This window comes from Falco biarmicus, chromosome 1 (genome assembly GCF_023638135.1).
Source record: "Falco biarmicus isolate bFalBia1 chromosome 1, bFalBia1.pri, whole genome shotgun sequence".
NCBI classification, from domain to species: domain Eukaryota; kingdom Metazoa; phylum Chordata; class Aves; order Falconiformes; family Falconidae; genus Falco; species Falco biarmicus.
The window spans coordinates 99,761,659-99,769,763 of NC_079288.1; the positions used below are offsets into that span (position 1 = coordinate 99,761,659).

The window sequence follows — 8,105 nt, forward strand, 5'->3', positions numbered from 1 at the left end:
GTCAAACACCATAACTTCAGACACTAATCAATTATGTTTCCTATATTCAGAGGTTTCACTTAGGAAGTACAGCTTAGATGTTTTAGTTTTCCTTTGATACAAAAGGAATTAATGAGGTAGCTGACTGACTGGCCAATATCTATTTTTACTGTTTCTGTATTCGATGTAATTCTATATAGGTGAGTGTGAAGACATATGTAGTAATAAAGAACAGGCAAGCAGGATGGGGAACTTACAGGAGCTAGTATTTCTGTGAAAGATTTTGCATCTTGGAAGCTCATGTTTCACTCACTACTACTACCAAAGCTACTAACACGACTTAAATGGAAATTGTAATCTTTCCATATATAAGCAATGAGACAGTAATTAAGAGTAAGCTTAGCACCTTCTCATTTAGCAGTGGGTTACCACTGGATTATGAAAAAAAAAAAAATCAGATCACTGCAGAGATTCCAGATACAACAACAGGAGTGGAAAATGGCCCAGTCCACCCAATTCAGGGAAGTTAATTATTTTCTAGAGAAAACGTTATGGGGGAAGTTTGTTTACAGAGCAACAGAAGAACCTGAAATTTGATATTGCAGAATTCTTCAGTTCAGCAAACAAAACCCTAACAAGAAAGCAGAAACCTGGAAATAAATAAATCCCGCACAGATTTATTTATTATTTTTCCTCCCTTTTAAAGCACAAAGGCAATCCACTGGGCAAGCGTTGCTATGGAGACTTCCCATTAAAAATTAATATCCAGTAATAGAAAGTCTACTATTTTCTAAAGATATTTCAGATTAGATTGCTTTAAAGTAATCCAAAAATACCACTTTTTATCATCATTTAAATGATGAAATATGAAGCACTGACTTAAAAGTAAAAAAGTATTCTTGGCCTTATGCTGTATTGTAGTTTCAATTTCCTATATGTGATTTAATTTTCCAAAAGATTAATTCTTGCCAAAGTATCACATTTTGCTAAATAGAACAGAATACTTCATATTTATTAAGACCTGTGTATATGGTATTTCATACATTTATTCAAAGTTAGGTTTACAGTTGGACTCTGATCTTGAAGGTCTTTTCCAACCTAAATGATTCTATGATTCTATGAAATGTCTATATTGTACATTATAATTACATTGAAACAACGAATCTTGATAGATTATTTATCTTGATTTGTAATATCCCTCCTTGAATGTACACGGAAATTGGAATCCATGTGAGTTGTGCAAGAGCAATACTTCAAAATTAAACATATTAGAACTTTGTTCAACATGCTGAATACACAAGAAAATAAATTTATCAAAGTCATTCTACATTAGAAACTAATTTATTTTTAAAGGAAGTTTTATCAACAGAATTGTTTCAGACATTGTGTCCTCCTTCCAAGTTTTAGAACACCTATATCATACAACGTGTAAGAATAATTGTTAGAAGCAGATTAACCTTTTCGTTGGTCTTTCCAACACAAACTGCCCTCAACAAATACAATTATGGCCATTATGAAATTAAAACAGAAAATCCTCAGTTCCTTCCCTGGACAGGATTTCCAAATTTCATGCATCCACATACACAGCTAGAGACCTCAGTCTCAGGACTTCTCCATTCACAACTTCACCTGGCATCTCAGGGAGGTTTGTTTTTAAACTTTTCTTAATTTTGAACCTTCACAATCATTTTCTGAACTTCAGATCAGGCAATTCTGTAACTGAACTAGTTGGACAAACAGAAAACAGGACATAGTGCCTGTAACTGCAAGCGATAGTACCAACTACTGACTGACCACTTCTGCAAACTCTGTGCCACCTCCTTTGGGACTTTCTCCATTTCAAACAATGAGGTGTTGAGATTAAGTGTGCATGCTGTATTCTGTAAGAGGTTAAAATAATTATAGGAATTTTATGCCTTAACATAAGAGACACAACTTAAAATTTTTCTTGTTACATACAATTTTAACTTTGTTAACATAATTTAATCCAATTTCACAACAGAACTTTATTAAACAGACTTAATTCCCCAACTCCTCACCTCTTCCTCCTTTAGTCAGGGGAAAGAAATACTCCCTCGTACAACTTAATGCAAAGAACAGGATTGTCTCAATGAAACAGAGAAAAGACAACAGTTGTCCTGATTTTGTTTTTAATCCAGTTCTTGAAGTACAGATCCCAAGCAGTCATCTCACAACCATCATGAACTATGAAGGTTACACCGTTCCCTGCTCTGAATCTTTACTGAAGTTTTTATATATTAAACAGGATTTAACAGGTTTCTGCTGTACTTCATAACTCAATAGCTGGACATTACCAAGCGAAAAACATTTTATTCTGTAGTGAAACAGGAAAAAACAAGTCTTTCAAGAAACACAACATCCCAATAAAACGTCAGATTGCAGATGACTGAAGTACTGAACCAACTGTACAATAAAACCATGTCACATGAAGACTGAAGTTTAATTTGTTTGCTCATTGAGCTCCCTTCGATTTACTCTGAGCTAGAGATTAGCTTGATTTTTATGAGGATGCAGAAGCAGAAAGGAGCAAGGCAACACCCTCAACTATTTACCTTAACCTCAAAGCATGGCCAGATTCTCAATAATCTAGGATCACACATGCTACCCACTGGTCTTAACACTTCGAGCTGTGATAGCAAATAATTTACCTAGACTTAGGCAAAAGGAAAGGAATGTAAGTGACAAAGGCAAGATGACTACAGAGCAAAATGAATGTATGAATAAGATTAAAGTACTGTTTAAGTGCTCGAGGACAAACTGTAGCAATTTGACCAAGAATGAATAACCTAAGTTGTTACCATCTTATGTCTAAAGGTTGGTATCTAAATAAAGCTTTACTTCCCTTCTCCACTTGAGAACCTGTGGTGGTTCTGAATGCCAGGTGCCCACCAAAGCCGCTCTGTCACTCCCCTCCTCAACTGGACAGGGGAGAGAAAACATAAAAGGCTCGTGGGTCAAGATAAGGACAGGGACATCACTTGGCAATCACAGTCATGGGCAATACAGACTTGACTTGGGGAAAATTAGTTTAATTGATTACCATTCAAAACAAAAAAAAAAACCTTCCCCCCACCCCTCCCTTCTTCCCAGGCTTAACAGTTCCCAATTTCTCTACCTCCTCCCCTGGCAAGCAGCACAGGGGAGCAGGGAATGGGGGTTACTGTCAGTTCATCACATTTGTTTCTGCTGCTCCTTCCCCTACTCCAGCACGTGGGGTCCCTCCACAGGAGACAGCTCTTCATAAACTTCTCCAACATGAGTCCTTCTCACAGGCTGCAGTTCTTCACAAATTGCTCTAGCATGGGTCTTTCCCACAGGGTGCAGTCCTTCAGGAACAGACTGCTCCAGCATGGGTCCCCCATGGGGTCACAAGACCTGACAGCAAACTTGTTTCAGCAAGGGCTTCCTACAGGTCACAGCCTCCTTAGGGCATCTACCTGCTCTGGCATAGGGTCCTCCCCGGGCTGCAGGTGGGTATCTGCTCCACCGTTAGCCTCCATGAGCTGCAGGGGTACAGCCTGCCCCATCGTGGGCTTCACCATGGGCTGCAGGAGAATCCCTGCTGGAACACCTGCTCTGGCACCTGGAACCCCTCCTGCCCCTCCTCCTGCACTGACCTGGGTGTCTGCAGAGCTGTTGCTCCCACACATTCTCACTCCTCTCTTCCACTGCAGTTTTTTTTATGAAGATTCCACACACACACACCCCTTAAATATGCTATCCCAGAGGCACTACCACTGTCACTCATGGGCTCAACCTTGGCCAGTGGCCAGTGTCTTGGAGCCAGCTGGCACTGGCTCTGTTGGATGCAGAGGAAACTTCTGCGATCTTCTCACAGTAGCCACCCCACTACCAAAACCTTGCCATGCAAACCCACTACAGAACCTCTTTCAGAAACAAGATGATATTAAAGGAACTCAGGGGCATTCCTCAGGTCAGTTTCTCCATACAGTCTTCAGGGAAAAAACGAGACCCATGTAAATTTCTGTATTTCTAACATAAGATGAGTTGTATAAGGAAACTTTGCTGTGTCCAAAAGTGGTGTAAGTTTCTCTAGAATCCATCTCCAGAACTTTGGAAATATTACAGATTTTTAACCTCATAAACTTCAGTTTAGCAGGTAAAAGCAACACAGTGGTTATCTAACAAATATGCAGCATACTTTGCCAGAGCAATGCCACTGTCTGATTTTGGTTATTGTTAACTTTCATTCATTAATCTCTTGTTTACACAAACTTGCATACAACACTCATCCAATTAACATCTGCAAAAAAGAACTGTACTAAAGATGCAACATTAATCAAAATCAAAGATGAATTATCAGAAGTCCCACAAAATACTACACATACTCCACCCTGACTGGGAATTACTTTTCCAGAGTCATGCATGAGTGTTAATTACCAGCCGCTGCACACCACTATTGTTTTGACATACGCCACACAGATCCAGTTCTTCCTCATTGCTTTGATTAAAAAGTTGGCTCAGGGAGCAGTTGACGTCGTTCCTTTTGATAACTGCCGCAGCTACTTGCAGGCGGCCGGCAGGGCGCAGGCAGGCGGGGAGCCGAGCCCCTCCCGGCGGGCCACCGCCCGGCCCAGGCCCCCGAGCCCGGGGACTGCTGTGCCTGCCTCACCCCATCCCTTCCTGGGCCACAAGAGACCTGGGCAGCCAAATGCCACTGCTGAGACAGTTAGGCACCTCACATCACCAGTTAAATTAGGGCTTTATATTTATTGTCACACTGACACTCCCAAGTTTTTTGAATGATCAATAAAAGCTTCAATAGCTCCCTCTGCTGCCACCAAATACATATTTCCACTGCTCCACGCAAAGCATGCTCGCAGCTGACACAAAGTCTGTGTGTATACACACACAGGAATGCAGAATCCTTGAAAAAAAGATTTGGGAAATACTATGGGTATTTTAATTTAACACTCTCCTAAGATTTCAGTTTTTATATCAAAATACTGTCAATCAAAATACTGAAGGCCAGTGTTAAATACTCACTATTTTCATATGATAATTTCAAAATTCTATCTTATTCAATGCAAAAATCACAGCATATTACCTGGGTATCTAACTGGATATATAGCAACGCCCATGGAGCAATGGCTAGTGTTTTAGGACAGTTAAGAGACAAGTTTGTCTCAAACTGCTGCTGCCCTTACTATCACTACGGTTTTCCAGTCTTTCATATTCCTGTTACTGTCTCCCCTTTACACTTGTCCCTCTGCCATCAGTACCAGCAGGTATCAGCTAGGTTTGTTAGTTATTGGGCAACAGCAAAACAGCTGTTTTGCTGCAAGCTGACAGCTATGAAAGGTTTGCTGAAGCAAACGCTCTCTATTCCCCATCACCACCCTTTCAAGACCATCCAACACAACCACTCGGCACAAGCACGACTGCCTCCTGCCCACCACTGCTTAACTCTACAGCCCAGAAGAAACCAGACTGGGATGACTAACTGAAAATAGGCAAGGAAACAACAGCTAACAAGGGTGGTAGGGGAGGGGAATCTGAGGGTTTACACACACAGAAGTGCAGGATTATGTGGACAGAAAAATACATTTGCCTATGTACCTTCCTTTGCACAAGACAGCAATGCTGCAAGCTAAACTTAATGCCATTGCATCTCTACAGCACTAGGGGCTGCACAGACACAATTTAAGAAGTGTTTCAGTTAGGATACAACAGGCCTACTCCACGGAGGCACAGACCAAAGCAAAGCAAGCCTGACTACTTGTGCAGAAACAGATGGCCAAGCACTACCCACACAGCAGGCCCTGGACTAAGGCACATCCATGTCACAGGTGACGTGATATCTCTCCTTACCTAAACATACTAACAAAATATACCACCAACCCACCCACCCCACCCGGGTCACAGATAATTCAGAGATCACTTACTTTAACAGCACAGACAGCTTTCAGACCTTGCCAGGATGGTTCTCCACAGGCATCCGCCATCTTAATACTTCCAGCACTACAGGCCTGGCTGGTGCCTCTTCTATCTTCTTTCCTTCAAGAGCTAGAGGAACAGACTCCTACTTTCCCAAACTGTTCAGCTTCCTTTTCCACATCTTGCTGCAGCCTTACACATCCTTTTATTATAAGTTTTCCCTCACCAGATGATCCTAACCTGGCAGAAAGGCAGCTCCAAGGCTGACTGGGCCCTCGCAGCTCTGCGCAGCAGCAGTTCAGCAGCCAGACAGCCCTGCCACCAGTGGTGCCAAGGGGAGAAATGGTGTGTCCAGAGCAAGACACCATCACATTGTGGTGAGAGTAAACAGATCAGCAGCATCTTACTGCATGCCCCCTACAACTGGAGAGGAAAAAGAAAAATACAAAAATCAACAAGGATACAGAAAACAAGAGAAATGGAAATGACATCCAGCATGTTCCAGTACTTTGAACCTAAATGCAAAATTCCAAAATACAGAGGACTCCACAAAACCCTGAGGGGGAAAAAAAATTAAATCCAACTTTTATCTGGCCAAGTCTTACATGTTGTTGATTAATATTAGATAGCCATGGCCTAACCACTCTGTTTTCTTGTGTATTGATTAGCAGCAGTATTACACAGCTAGTAGTGAAAAGGGAGGAAGGGGCCTAAAGTGCACAGAGGCCCTGGCTGAATAGATACAAACTGATTTGCACTTCAGACTACATCTAGGGCACAAGTGGAAGCACTTAACAGCTATTAAACAGTCTAGGAAACAGTTCCTTAGGAGAGAGAGTCTCATGTCCCAACCAAGCAGGCACTTTCAGCATTACCAAGCCAGAACAGACCATATGTCCTCCTCACATCAGGAGATGAATAATCTCTTAAAAGGCACTTTTTAACCCGCATAATTTTGTATTAGTATGCAGTAAGTACAACAACAGTAAGTTTTTAACAACCTGCTGGCTGAAATAAGTCTTTCCACACGTGACACACACAAAACATTGGCAAGTACAGAAATCATAAGGTACCATTTTCATCTAAGTTTCTGTACCTGTGAAAAATCAGGAGATAATTCAGAAAGAAAATGGCAATGAGCTACCAAGTACACTATGGCATGCTTTTCAACTGAGGTTGTTTATAAGTGATTCAGAAATAAGATAAAAAGAAATGCTTTGATCTTTATCATGTTTCAAAAAAATACATGTGCTTTGTGCTCTTTGCCAGTAAAATCAGATTTTATTAAAGGTAGAAGTAGTTCCCTCATCTGCTTTGCTACAGCAGCATGAGGTAAGTTCCTGAATTTCAGCATAATGGTCTACCAAAAAACATAAAAGTGGCTGTATTGAGGAAAAGTAACAGAACTATTATCCATGTAAAAAAAAAAATCCATCTAGATACAATTCTTCATATTTGAGGACTTCTGTTAGTCCAGTTATGATGGAATTTCTCAAACTTTAATACAGCAATCCTCTCAATATTTCAATATATGCACATTATCTAATAAAAACTGTGTATTACACAAAATTTAAATCTTCTATTCTTATCCTTTCTGGCATCAAAGTTCCTTGATACAGTTATACTTGCATTCAGTTTTAACTTCAATTCTTACTGAAAGCATTAGGAAGTCAAAGAAATGGACCCACTAGAGCAAGTACAGATGGCCACAAAGACGATCAGAGGGCTGGAGCACCTCTCCTGTGAAGACAGGCTGAGAGAGTTGGGGTTGTTCAGCCTGGAGGAGGCTCCAAGCAGACCTTATAACATCCCTTCAATGCCTAAAGGGTCCCAAAGCTGGAGAGGGACTTTTTGCAAGGGCATGTGGTGACAGGACAAGGGGTAATGGCCTTAAACTGAATGAGGATAGATTGGGATTAAGTTTTAGGAAGACATTCTTTACTGTGATGGTGGTAAGACACTGGAACAGGTTGCTCAGAGAAGTGGTAGATGCCCCATCCCTGGAACTGTTCAAGGCCAGGCTGGATGGGGCTTTGAGCAGCCTGGTCTACAGGACAATGCCCCTACCCATGGCAGGGGTGTTAGAACTAGAATCTTTAAGGTCCCTTCCAACCTGAACCACTCTTATGATTCTGTGACAAGGAGTCAGAAGGTAAACGTGCTAAAGGAATTACGCAGTAGTATAATACATTACTCTCCAGTTATTG

At 41.2% G+C, this 8,105-nt stretch overlaps 1 protein-coding gene; it reads left to right on the top strand.

The window, feature by feature from the left end:
- The window catches only part of C1H4orf19 (chromosome 1 C4orf19 homolog), a 105,385-nt gene that overhangs the window by 45,765 nt on the left and 51,515 nt on the right, over window positions 1-8,105 (top strand).